A 12,415-nucleotide genomic window follows, 5' to 3' on the forward strand; every position below is an offset into this window, starting at 1 on the left:
CCTACCCTAGAATTCCCCTAATGTGCTTTAAATCAGGCCTGGGAGTTCACTTGGTTGTCTTTCTGTCTTGGTAATGGGAGCCCCCAGCATGCTGGACTTCTGCAGAATAAAACACTCTTTGCATTTACATACTATTTGGGTCTGGTGTATTATTCTTTGGTGAATCACGTACCCCTTTCTGTTCTTCCTGGTGCCCTATCCTCTAGCCTTCCCTCATGGCTCTTCTCCCATCTGTCTGCCTGTCTATGTGTCCACTTGTCTGCCTCTACCCCTTCTCCAGGCCCTTACTGTCCTCTCTTCCCTCAAACAAACCCCTTTATACCAGATCTGTTACGTGACATCATTCTAAGGGGGACACCTTGTCATGGTACCCCTTGCTGCATTGTATTTCACAACACCCAGTACAGTGGTCACCCAGACGAGATGCAGATGAGGGACAAGACTGCTTCCAGCCCAGAGCATCTTCAGGTGCTGTGGCCAGGCCACTGTCAGTGTGTTCAGGAAGCGGGGCTTCTGCTTGGCTCTGTTGACCTCTCCTATACTGCTGAGCCTGGCTCACAGACTCCTGTTCTATCAGCTCACTCCAGGGTAGGTCACAGCTGTTGCTTTACAACCGTTGTCTTAGTGACTATCTCTGGGGAACTCAGACAACATTTGAAGTGAAAAATCAATTCCTTCCTTCCCTGACCTCTGTGTAAGGCCCTGTCCTCTCCTCTCCTCCCCTCTCTTCTCCTCTCCTCACCCATCTTCCCCTTTCTTCCCCTCCCCTCTCCTCCCTTCTCCTCCCCTCTCCTGCCCTCCCCTCCCCTCTTCTCTCCTCCCCTCTCCTCTCCTCCCCTCTCCTCCCCTCTCTTCTCCTCTCCTCACCCATCTTCCCCTCTCTTCCCCTCCCCTCTCCTCCCTTCTCCTCTCCTCTCCTGCCTTCCCCTCCCCTCTTCTCTCCTCCCCTCTTCTCTCCTCACCATTCTTGCCAGTCATTCTCCAGTGCCACCTCCACTCCACTCCCCAGGCTTGCCTATCTCCCACTCACTCTTCCCAACTCCTTTATCCACCACCCAGGCTCTTCCCAACTCCTTAATCTCCCAGGTCCTCTTAGCTGAGCTGGTTCCGCCTCTGGAAAGAATAGCTCTCCAGTCACGACCCAAGACAGATGGGCCTGGATTCCTTAGTGAGCGTCTCCTTGGCAGCAGCTGACTGTTCTGCTTCCTACATTATCAGTCTTCCTGAGAATCAGCATCCATCCATATCTCTTCCCTTCCATCCAGAGGACCACCTCCAGCTAATTACATCTTCCCAGCTTTCCACTGTGCGCCTGCCTGGGGGAGTTATGGCAGTGCCAGGCTTATGAAGTGCAGGCTGCCCCCACTCAGTAGCATCTTCTTGGTCTCCGTCATAGACTCTTCGTCACTGATCGCTGATGGACAGGAAGCTAGGTCTGAAGAGTTAGTGCTGCCGCCCGTCAAATCAGATGAAGGGCAGTATCATTAACATAGCCTTATTGTTACTCTGCCACACGGTTTTTCATCGTGGACAGCAAGTATCGAGCTATAGTTAGGTGATAGCTCAAGGATGACTCAATATGTATCTGTACGTTAGATCTGACCTCTGACTCATAAGCCAATAAAATGCGGACTTGGAACTCAGTTCAAACATCGCAGTGCACTTGCTTCACTACTAGAAGGCAGAGGACCGTGTTGGGTGGTCTGTTTCTTTTTCTGGAGCCGCTTAAAGCTACCTGGAAAAGTGCCAGAGAGGTGAGGGGTCCCAAACACTGACAAGGGGTGGAAGGCAAAGGTGGAAGCCACTTTCTGACAGCCTACTGTGTGCTCACACTCCATGGGATCCTCTCAGCTACTTGTGTTAGGGAGTTTTCTATCAGCTTTACACAAGCTAACGTCGTCTGAGAGGAGGAAACCTCATTTAAGGAAATGCCTCCATAAGATCTGACTGAGCACAAACCTTTAGGGTGTTTTATTAATTAGTGATTGATTGGGGGAGGGGCAGCCCATTGTAGGTGGTGCCATCCTTGGGCTGGTGGCCCTGGGTTCTATAAGAAAGCAGGCTGAGCAGGCCTCCCCCATGGCCTCTGCATCAGCTCCAACCTCCAGGTTCCTGCTCCGTGTGAGTTCCTGTCCTGAATTCCTTCAGTGATGATCTGTCATGCGGGAGGGGAAGCCTAGTAAACCCTTTGCTCCCCAAGTTTCTTTGGTCACAGTGTTTCATCACAGTAATAGTAACCCTAACTAAGATGCTACCCCTCCTGCGGAAGAGGACAGAGCATGAACGGAAAGAGCAAAGCATGCTGGAGAGACTGGGTGTGGACGTACCCAGCTGTGATCGCAGTCCTAGAGAGGCAGAGGCAGGAGAATTTCAAGCTCTGAATAGTGCTAAGCCAGCTAAGGCTACAGTGTTACAAATAAGACCCAGTCTTTAAAAAAGAAAAGTGAGAGAGACATGATACAGAACACAGACCGGGTGGCTCCAAAGCATGCATGTCAGAGAAGGAAGACGGACATCTCATTAAAATGGTTTCATTTTTGCAAGTGGCCAACTCCACCCTTGTCCACACCAAACCGCAGCTGGCATTGAAGGTGTGTTTCACACTGTATGCATATCGGTCCATGGGAATGGTGCTTGCTGGGGCTCCTCTCTGCTATAAAAATAAATAATTTCCTTTTATTGTGTGTGTATGTGTATTGTTGGGATGTATGCAATATCATGGCATGCAGGAACTCAGAGGACTGCCTCATGGGCTTTTATCATTTTCCCACCTTTCCGTAGGTTTCAGGGATCAGCCTCAGAGTGTCAGGCTTGCATGTGAAGCTCTCTTACCCACAGAACCATCTCACTACCCTGAGATGGTTCTTCTCGCTCCCCAAATTAAAACACTCAAGTGTAAGGTGCAGCCCTGAATCCTAAAGGAATCCCCGATTCCAGCCTAGGGCTCGAGAAACTCACATGTGTGAAGTCACCCGTTCCCAGGCTGGGTCAAGGTATCCAGTCTCCCTCAAGTCCAGCGCTCCACTGGCCAGCACCACACACTCCCAGTCAAAGCTACATTATTCTGTTTTTTAAAAAAAATCTACTTATGTGTATCATTTAAAAATCTATCACAGCACCAGGGAGATGCTGTGTCAGGTAAAGCCTGACAGCCCGAGTCTGATTCCTGGAGCACACTAAAATCCTGGCTGCAGTGCCATGCGTCTGAACTTCCGCATGCCTATAGCAGATGGGAAGTGGAGATAGAGGACTCCTCCAGAAGCCCTCCTCGAATGTGTGGTGACAGAAATAAGAGAGACCATGTAGCAAAAGCACAAGAGGTGGAAGGAAGGAGAGACCCAAAGCCCTTTGGAAAAGCTGTCCTCTGACCTCCACATGGGCACCATGTGCACATGCACCCCCTTCCCCACAATTTTGAAGAGAAAAGACCCTATTGGCTGGAGAGATGGCTTCACCAGTGTTGTTGTAAAATTATATAAAATAAAAGGCTATCTTTTATCTCCCACTAGGTCCGGCACTGCAGTGCCCCAAGATATCTGCTGGAGATCTTGCAAGAAGCACACATCCCAACTTCGTGGCGGCCCAGACCAGCCACTGCACACTCTCTTACACTTAAATCTGCACATGAAAGAACACGTAACCCACTAACCTCTGATCCAATTGATAAGATGTAATTGCCCACCTAAACATACAAAGCCCGGTACACATCCATCCCTTAAGAACATTCGTAACAACCTGTAAGGGTACATCGTGGAATCTTAATGTCAGCCTCCATGCTGTCTCCACTTCTCTCTTCTACTCCAGTCTGCAGTCCTTTCTGCCCCAGTCTCCTCCCCTTCCCTCAAACTTTTCTCCCGCCCATCCTTCCTTCTCATCCAATGACAGGCCTCCTGTCTTGTACCTGCCTCACCTGTGAAATCATCCCACACACCAGACAAGAGCCCTTCCTGTTCTTGCAGAGAGTCTGGCTTCAGTTATCAGCACCCACATGGTGGCTCACAACTGTCTGTAACTCCAGCTGCAGGGGTCTGATGCCCTTTTCTGGCCTTTGAGGGCACGTGGCACACTTACATACATGCAGGCAAAATACTCATACACACCAAAACTCCTAAGAAATTAGCAAGTACAACACACACACACACACACACACACACACACACACACACACACACACGGTAATTTCTACTTTTGGACATACATACAACAGAATCAAAAGTGCTGAACAGATATTTGTACATTAGTGCTCAAATCAGTACTATTAACAACAGGGAAAAAGGTGGAAACAATTCCAGTATCTACCCATGGGTGACTGGATAGAAACAACGGTGATATATCCATACAATGAGCTACCTCACAGACTTGGAAAAGGAAGCGATCCTGTGATAGGATGCATGGATGAACCTCGAAATCACGCTAAGTGAAATAAACCAGTAACAGACTTAATGTATGAGGTTCTGGGGTCAGGAAGTTCCTAGAGGTGGAAACTGGAGCAGAGGTCTCCAGAGCCCGGGGGTGTTATCTGATGTGCAAGGGTCACAGAGTTTACAGCTGGTGACAATGGCAAAGTTTTGGGGATGGGCTGTGGTGATATCTGCGAATAACCTAACACTTGGTGCCACCCTGTTGGCTCAGTTTGATGCCATCTACATTTTACTACGATTTCCTTAAAATGTTATCTGTCTGTGTGTCTATGCAGGCATATGCAACATGTAGAAGCCGGAGCTCAACCTTCAGGAGATGGCCATCTTAGATGTTTTTCAATTTTATATATATTATGGGTGTTTTCATAAATGTATGTGCACCGACTATGTTCAGAGCTCTCAGAGGATAGAAACCCTAGAACTGGGGTTTCAAGCAGTTGTGAAGCAACAGATGGGTACTGAACTCAGGTCTTCTGCAAGAATGATAAGTTCTTTTAACCTGTGAGTCACCTTCCCAGCCTTCATCATCTTTGAAAGAATATTTTCTTTTCTTTTCTTTTCTTTTTTTTGGTGTTATCTGTGTGGGTGTTTTGGCTGCGTGTATGTCTGTGTACCACACAAGCGTGTCTGGTACCAGAGGAAGCTATGGATACCCTGAAATTGGGAGTTGCAGGCAGTTGTGAGCTGCCATGTGGGTGCTGAGAATTGAACCCTGGGTCCCCTGGAAGAATAGCCAGTGCTCTTAACCATGGAGCCATCTCTCCAGACCTAGCACCTTAGTTTGTTTTTTGTTTTTTGTTGTTTTGTTTTTGCTTTTTTTTTGCATCTTAGTTTTTGAGAAAGGGTTCCTTCCTGGGACCTAAGAGTGCTGACTCAGCTAGACTGGCTGGCCCGCAAATGCCAGGTGTCTCTGTTGTTTCAGAGCTGAGACAACAAGCGTGTGCCACAATGCCTGGCTTTAACGCAGGTGCTAGGGACTTAACTAGGACCCTCATGTGTGCTAGTGATTTCTACTGTCAACTTGACACCATCTACAATCACATGCACAGAGTAATGAGGAATTAGATCATCATGTTGGCCTGTGGTCATGTCCATGAGGCACTGTCTTGATTGGTAATTGATTTCAAAAGTCCCAGCCCACTGTGGGCAGCACCATTCCCTAGGGTCAGGGCAGGCAAGTCCCAAACAAGAAAGAAAGTAAGAAAGGAGGAAGCTAGGTGAGAGTAATTAATCAAGCGTTTATTCTTTCTCTGGTCTTGACTGTGGGTCTGCTGTGATTAGCTGCCAGAGTTTTTGCCTCGATTCTCCCTCACTGATGGCTTTTAACTTGATTGTAAGTCAAACGAATCCTTCCTTTCTTTATTTTTTAAAAAAGATTATTTTTGCTTTCAATTGTGTCTGTGACTTGTGTGTGTGCAAGTGCTTGCAGAGGCTATGGGTATCAGCTCTTTCAGGACTTTCTTACATGCAGCTGTGACCTGCTTGACAACGGATGCTGGGAATTGAACTCAGGTCCTCTGGAAGAGCAGTCTATACTCTTACCTGCTAAGCCATCCATCTCTCCCATCCCCCCTAATTTTTTTGTTTTTGGTTTTGTTCTTTTTTGTTTGTTTTGGTTTTGATTTGGGTCAGGGTATTTTATCACAGTAACAAAAGTAGAACTTGAGCATCATGCTTAGGTGGCAAGCGCTTGACTGACCGAACCATCTCTCCAGCTCCTAAATACAATCTCTAAAAATTAAGCCGATAAGTCACTGGTACTGCGAGTGTGAAGTTGTCAGCGTCTTATCTTTTCAAGCAACCTGCATGCTCACTGAAGCCAGCCGGAGGACCACATCCTCTGGCATAAGCAGAAGCCCAGTGTCTGCCTTAGCACAGAGCTCCAGGTCAGGATAGCTCTCTCTAGCCTGTCCTTGGATGCTCATGAACCTCCTCTTTCCCAGCCTCCCATGGAAATTGCTGTGTCACAGCATAACCCGGATCATCGATTCCCGGAGCTGCTCCTGCTCGAGGCTGCCAGTATCACTGGAGGAAAGCACTGTGGCAGCTAGCTGCACCTCCAATTCGTGCTCCCAGCCCTGCAAGGACGTCGATGTTGCTTGGAAATCCCATTCTTCTACAGCTCCTTTTTGACTATGACTCTCTCAAAATCTTTGTGCTTTTTAAAAATTTTTCAATTTGTCAAGGCCCCCATCATTCCCTCTTGTCAGCCAAATCAAGCTCCCTGTCCAAGTCAGGGTTTCTTCTCCTGCACAAACATCATGACCAAGAAGCAAGTTGGTGAGGAAAGGGTTTATTCAGCTTACACTTCCACTTTGCTGTTCATCACCCAAGGAAGTCAGGACTGAAACTCAAGCAGGTCAGGAAGCAGGAGCCGATGCAGGGGCCATGGAGGGATGTTTCTTACTGGCTTGCTTCCCCTGGCTTGCTCAGCTTGAATCCAGGAACACCAGCTCAGGGATGGCATCACCCACAATGGGCTGGGTCCTCCCTTCTTGATCACTAATTGAGAAAATGCCTTACAGCTGGATCTCATGGAGGTGTTTCCTCAAGGGAGGCTCCTTTCTCTGTGGTAACTCCAGCTTGTGTCAGGTTGACACACAAACTCAGTCAGTACACCCCCTTCATCCCTCCCAGCCTAGCTTCCCTCCTGTCCTCTCTGTGTCTGTTCTACTGCCACAGAGCCAGGCTCTGATGGCCTGCTCCTACCCACCCTTTAATAGAGGCCTCTGCTGTTCTCTGGTCCTGACTGGCTAGACTACTCCCTTAGACAAGTGCATAAAAGGCGTCTCACCTATACTTTTTAGCTTCTGCAGGCCAGACAACCTGAAACACCACCTCTTTTATGCAAGACCAGACAGGAGTCACCCCTTCCAGGTAAACACAACCTAGTGGCCCCTCCTTCTCATCTGTTAAATGCTCTGCCTTGCACCACTGTCTGCTCTGTTCCTTCCCTACTCCCTTCCACCCGCCCTGTGGCCCTACTTCTTCATGTTTTTGTGCTCGGTGACTTACACGTGGGGATGTCTCAGGAGGGTGGCTGCTTCAGAGGGGAGTGAGGCCAGACATCTCCTCTTGGGGCCCTCCCTCTGGGTCCCCCCAACAATAACATCTAGGTCGTGTCTGTCTCAGCTGTTCAAGTTCCTTGTGTGTGTTGGTCTCCTGCCAGGGTCATCTCAGGGGAAAGGCAGGACACCTCATGAATTTTCTGAGTGGTCTATTTCTCTCTCTGACTCCCTGTCTTTGATCTGGTTCCCTATGGCCTAGATTTTCCTTCCTAGTATGGGTCATTCTGATCTCCCTGTCTTGGTCCCTGAGGGGTTTTAATGCTTCTAGAAGAGGCTCCTGCTTGAGTCTGTGCTCCTGTGGGCTTGTGTGGCAGCCACAGGGGAGCGAGTGGGTTGTACTTTTTGTTTTGACTCTTTAGGGAGCCCAGGCATGTCCCTAGAATAAAGGACAGAGACATCATAAAACTGTGACAAGGCCAGTCTAGCAAGGAAAAGAATTAGGAGGAAGGCAAAGAGTACACTGTTCCTCACGGTCTCTTCTCTTCCACGATATGCCCCCTACCCACACCCCTGCCCTGTGGTGCTGGGGTCAAGTCAGGGCAGACAGGTGCATTCTCAGTATCCCAAAACTGTGGCCACTTTTATATAGTTCTTGTCTGTGTTTCCATTTATTGTGAAAATACCAAGCACAATCAATAGGTTTCACAATAACTTTTGTAACAATTACTTAATATTGCAATATGTTGTGTTCGTGTGTACATGCGTGCGCGTGCATGTGTGTGCGTGTGTGTTGCTGTGGAAGAGGCACCATGACCCAGCAACTCTTCTAAAGGAAACAATTTAATTGGGGCTGGCTTAGTTTCAGAGGTTCAGTCCATTATCATCATGGCAGGAAGCATGGTAGAGTGCAGGTAGAGTTGGTGCTGGGGGAGCCTAGAGTTCTACATCCTGATCTGCAGGCAGCAGAATAGGCCTGTCTGCCACACTGGTCATAGCCTGAGCATAGGAGACCTCAAGGCCCACCCCCACAGTGACACACCCACTCCAAAGCCACACCTCCTAGTAGTGCCCTTCCCTATGGACGAAGCATTCAAGTACTGTAGGGGCCATACCTATTCAAACCACGACAACTTACGTTTTTAGTTAGGTATATAATTTATAATTTCATTTGAGACAGGATTTCATATAGCCTAGTATGACCTCAAACTCAAGTAGCTGAGGATAGCCTTGGACTATTGAGCCTCTTGTCCCTCTTCCTGAGTTAAGGGGTTACACCCAGTGTACACTACCATGCCCAGTTTATGTAGTGCTGGGATTGAACCAAGGGCTTCCCACATGCTGGGAAATGTTCTGCCAACTGAGGTGGTCCCAGTTGATCTTTTGTGTGTGTGTGTATGGGAGGGTGGGGGTGGGGGCGCTTCAAGACATGGTTTCTTTCTGTTGCTCTGGCTGTCAATTTGTAGACAGGCTGGCTTTAAACTCAGAAATCTCCTTTCCTCCCTCTGCCTCCAGAGTCCTGGGATTAAAGGCATGTGCCACCACACCCAGCTTGCCTGGCTTCTGTTTGTTTGTTTGTTTTTCTGCTTTTTTTAAAGATTTATTTATTTATTTACTTACTTACTTATTATAAGTACACTGTAGCTGTCTTCAGACACACCAGAAGAGGGCATCTGATCTCATTACACACGGTTGTGAGCCACCATGTGGCTCCTAGGATTTGAACTCAGGACCTCTGGAAGAACAGTCAGTGCTCTTAACCGCTGAGCCATCTCTCCAACCCTCTGTTGTTTTTGTTTGCTTGTTTGTTTGTTTGTTTTGTTTTTTTTGAGACAGTTCTCACTAAGTAACTGATCTCAAATTCCTGATCCTCCCGTCTCAGACTCCTAACACTGAGGTCACAGGTGTGTGCCATCATGTCAGGATATTGATTCTAATTTTTATTTTCATTAGAGTTGGTGAATATGGATTTGATCATGTTTAATTAGTTCCTTGGCATAATACTCCGAGAATGGGATTGTACAGGGTATTCACAAACATTTTTTTAAGGTGCTTGAATCTTATCCCCCGTGCAGCCTTCTGAAAAATACTCTATCAATTTATACAGTCGATTTCAGTACTGGCATAGCCCCATTTGTTGTTAATGCCGATGCAGACTCAAAACATATTGATCGCTACATCAGAAGTAGTTCTGGGTTTATTTGTATAGTTAAGCCTCTTCCTAGAACCTTAGACTTCTCAGAGCTGGAGAACATCTGCTTGTTTTACAAATCAAATAAGACTCAGAGAAATCACGTACAGCCCCACTTCGGCACAGTTGGAAAGCAACAGTAAATGTGTTCCGTGGACCTCAAGTCCTCTGCACTCTCTACTGTGCCCAGCTGGTACAGTCTGATGCTGTTTGCTTCCCGTTAAATGCACAGCAGAGAAACCACAACTCACACTTAATCCCCTGGCCAAACAGCACCCGAGGCTCTTTCATGACGTATGTTTGGGCAGCAGCAAGTGGGAAAGGCTGAGCCCTTTGTGATCCCCACAGCTGAGCCCTCTGCTCCAGGATAGGCTTCTCGAAGCAGTCCCCTTCTGCTCTTTCTTGGAGTCATTCTTATACACTGAGGCCTCAGAGTCCTCCCTGGCCGCCCGTGTGCTGCCCTTGCCCGAAGGCCTGGCTGGGTAATGCTCTCTCTTGGCTTCCAAGTGTGCTAACAACCCTCGCTGTTGTAGCACCAGCTCCCGGGAGACTTTGTCAGTCTTTTGGGTGTCTGTCACTTATCTCAACCTAACAAAGTCCCATGGCTCTGCAGGTCGTCTGTGTAGCTTCTTTACCAGTTTTAGCAGGAAAGCACTGATTTGGGGTGGACTGAACCTGTAACTATTTGGCAGTCAGTGGTGGCTAACATCTAAACCACCAATATTTTCCTCTGACTCTTTACTCTCTTCCTCCTCTTCTTTCTTCTCCAATTTCCTCCCTCCCCCTCCCCCTCCCCCTCCCCTCCTCTTCTTCTTATGGTACATGGTCTTTCTTAGTTTTAATTTTTGAGGTAGGGCGTTACCTAGCCTAGGCTAGCTCCAAACTCGTTCTGTACCTGAGGATGACCTTGCACTGCTGATTCTCTCTCTAGGCCTGATACTTGCTATATAGTCTGAGCCAATCTCAGTGGTCCTCATGCTCTAACCTCCTGGGATGGTTTGTATATGCTTGGGCCAGGGTGTGGGACCCTCCTCCTGGCTGCCTGGGAGCCAGTCTTCTCCTAGAAGCCTTCAGATGAAGATGTAGAACTCTCAGCTCTGCCTGCACCATGCCTGCCTGGATGTTGCCTTGCTCCTGCCTTGATGATAATGGACTGAACCTATGAACCTGTAAGCCACCCCCAATTAAATGTCCTTATAAGAGTTGCCTTGATCATGGTGTCTGCTCACAGCAGTAAAATCCTAACTAACACACTTCCCAAGTGCTGGGATTACAGGTGTGTGTCACCATATCTGGCTCCTCTGTTCTTTGTCATATTTTTCTTTCTTCCTTCCTTCCTTCCTTCCTTCCTTCCTTCCTTTCTTTCTTTCTTTCTCTCTCTCTCTCCTTCCTTCCTTCCTTCCTTCCTTCCTTCCTTCCTTCCTTCCTTCCTCCTTTCTTTTTAGAGATGGTTTCTCTGTAGCCCTGACTGTTGTAGAACTTGCTCTGTAGACCAGGCTAGCCTCAAATTCACAGAGATCTTCCTGCCTCTGCCTCCTGAGTGCTGGGGTTAAAGGTGTGCTCTAGCATGGCCTGGCTGGCTCCTTTGTTCTTAATTGCCTCCTCGCATGACAATTTTAGGGCAAGTTCCCAAGATGGCAAGCCCCAGTATCCAGGTGTTTATCAAGCCTCTGAACGTATGGTCAAAGCAACCCATGGCCTCAAGGTCAGTATCCAGGAGGAAGGGAGTCACATGATCCATCCGACTGTCAGGCTAGGGCTACTGCAGTTTGCATCCCTCCCACATGCCTTCACACACTCCTCTGTATCACCTGAATGGTGACCCCAGGGGCTCATGATCCAGATAGACCAGGTTCAGATGGAGTTCCTTCCATGGCTCCTCCTGATTCAAGGACCAGTGACTTCGAAAGGAGAAATGGGAGATCCACAGGGCGGTCTGCCAGTCTAAAAGAAGCAGGCCTCCCTGCTGTCACGACCTCCAGCAGAGGAGGCAGGTTGCTCCTGGATAAGGCCCTGGGAGCCCTGGGATGCCCTGGGAGCCCTGAGGTGCCCTGGGGAGCCCTGGGATGCCCTGGGAGCCCTGAGAGCCCTGGGATGCCCTGGGAACCCTGGGAGGACCTGGGAACCCTGGGAGGCCCTGGGAGGCCCTGGGAGGCCCTGGGAGCCCTGGGAGCCCTGGGAGCCCTGGGAGCCCTGGGAGCCCTGGGAGCCCTGGGAGCCCTGGGAGCCCTGGGAGCCCTGGGAGCCCTGGGAGCCCTGGGAGCCCTGGGAGCCCTGGGAGCCCTGGGAGCCGTGGGGCATTGTGGCTTTTGCTTCCATTGCTAAGACATATTTCCTTGCTTTTAAAAATTATTTATTTGAAAATTCTTTTAAGCTTATTTTTACGTGTATGAATGTTTTGCTTTCATGTATGTTTATGCATCAGGTGCATGTTCTGTGTCCTTAGAGGTCAAGAGAGGAAGTCAGATCCCCTGGAACTGGAGTCCCAGACGGTTGCGATCCCTGTGGCTGCTGGGAACTGAACCCAGGTTCCTTGCAAAAGCAACAAGTGCTCTTAACCTCTGAGACCTCTCTCTGGCCCCGCGTATTTCCTTTCTAATAGGAAGTGGCGTTTGTCTATAGCTAGGTAGCGTTCGTTCTCACCATATTACCTGTCTTTAGGAAGTGGGGACCTGTTCGTTTTAAATTCTGGTTTTAAAATTCACAGAAAGCATTGTTGACCATTCACACAAGAAAATAGTCGACTTGTGAGCCATAGGTCAAACCCATAACTGGCTCAGCGATGCTCTGTCCTTAAT

Source organism: Rattus norvegicus, chromosome 6 (assembly GCF_036323735.1).
Source record: "Rattus norvegicus strain BN/NHsdMcwi chromosome 6, GRCr8, whole genome shotgun sequence".
Classification (NCBI taxonomy): domain Eukaryota; kingdom Metazoa; phylum Chordata; class Mammalia; order Rodentia; family Muridae; genus Rattus; species Rattus norvegicus.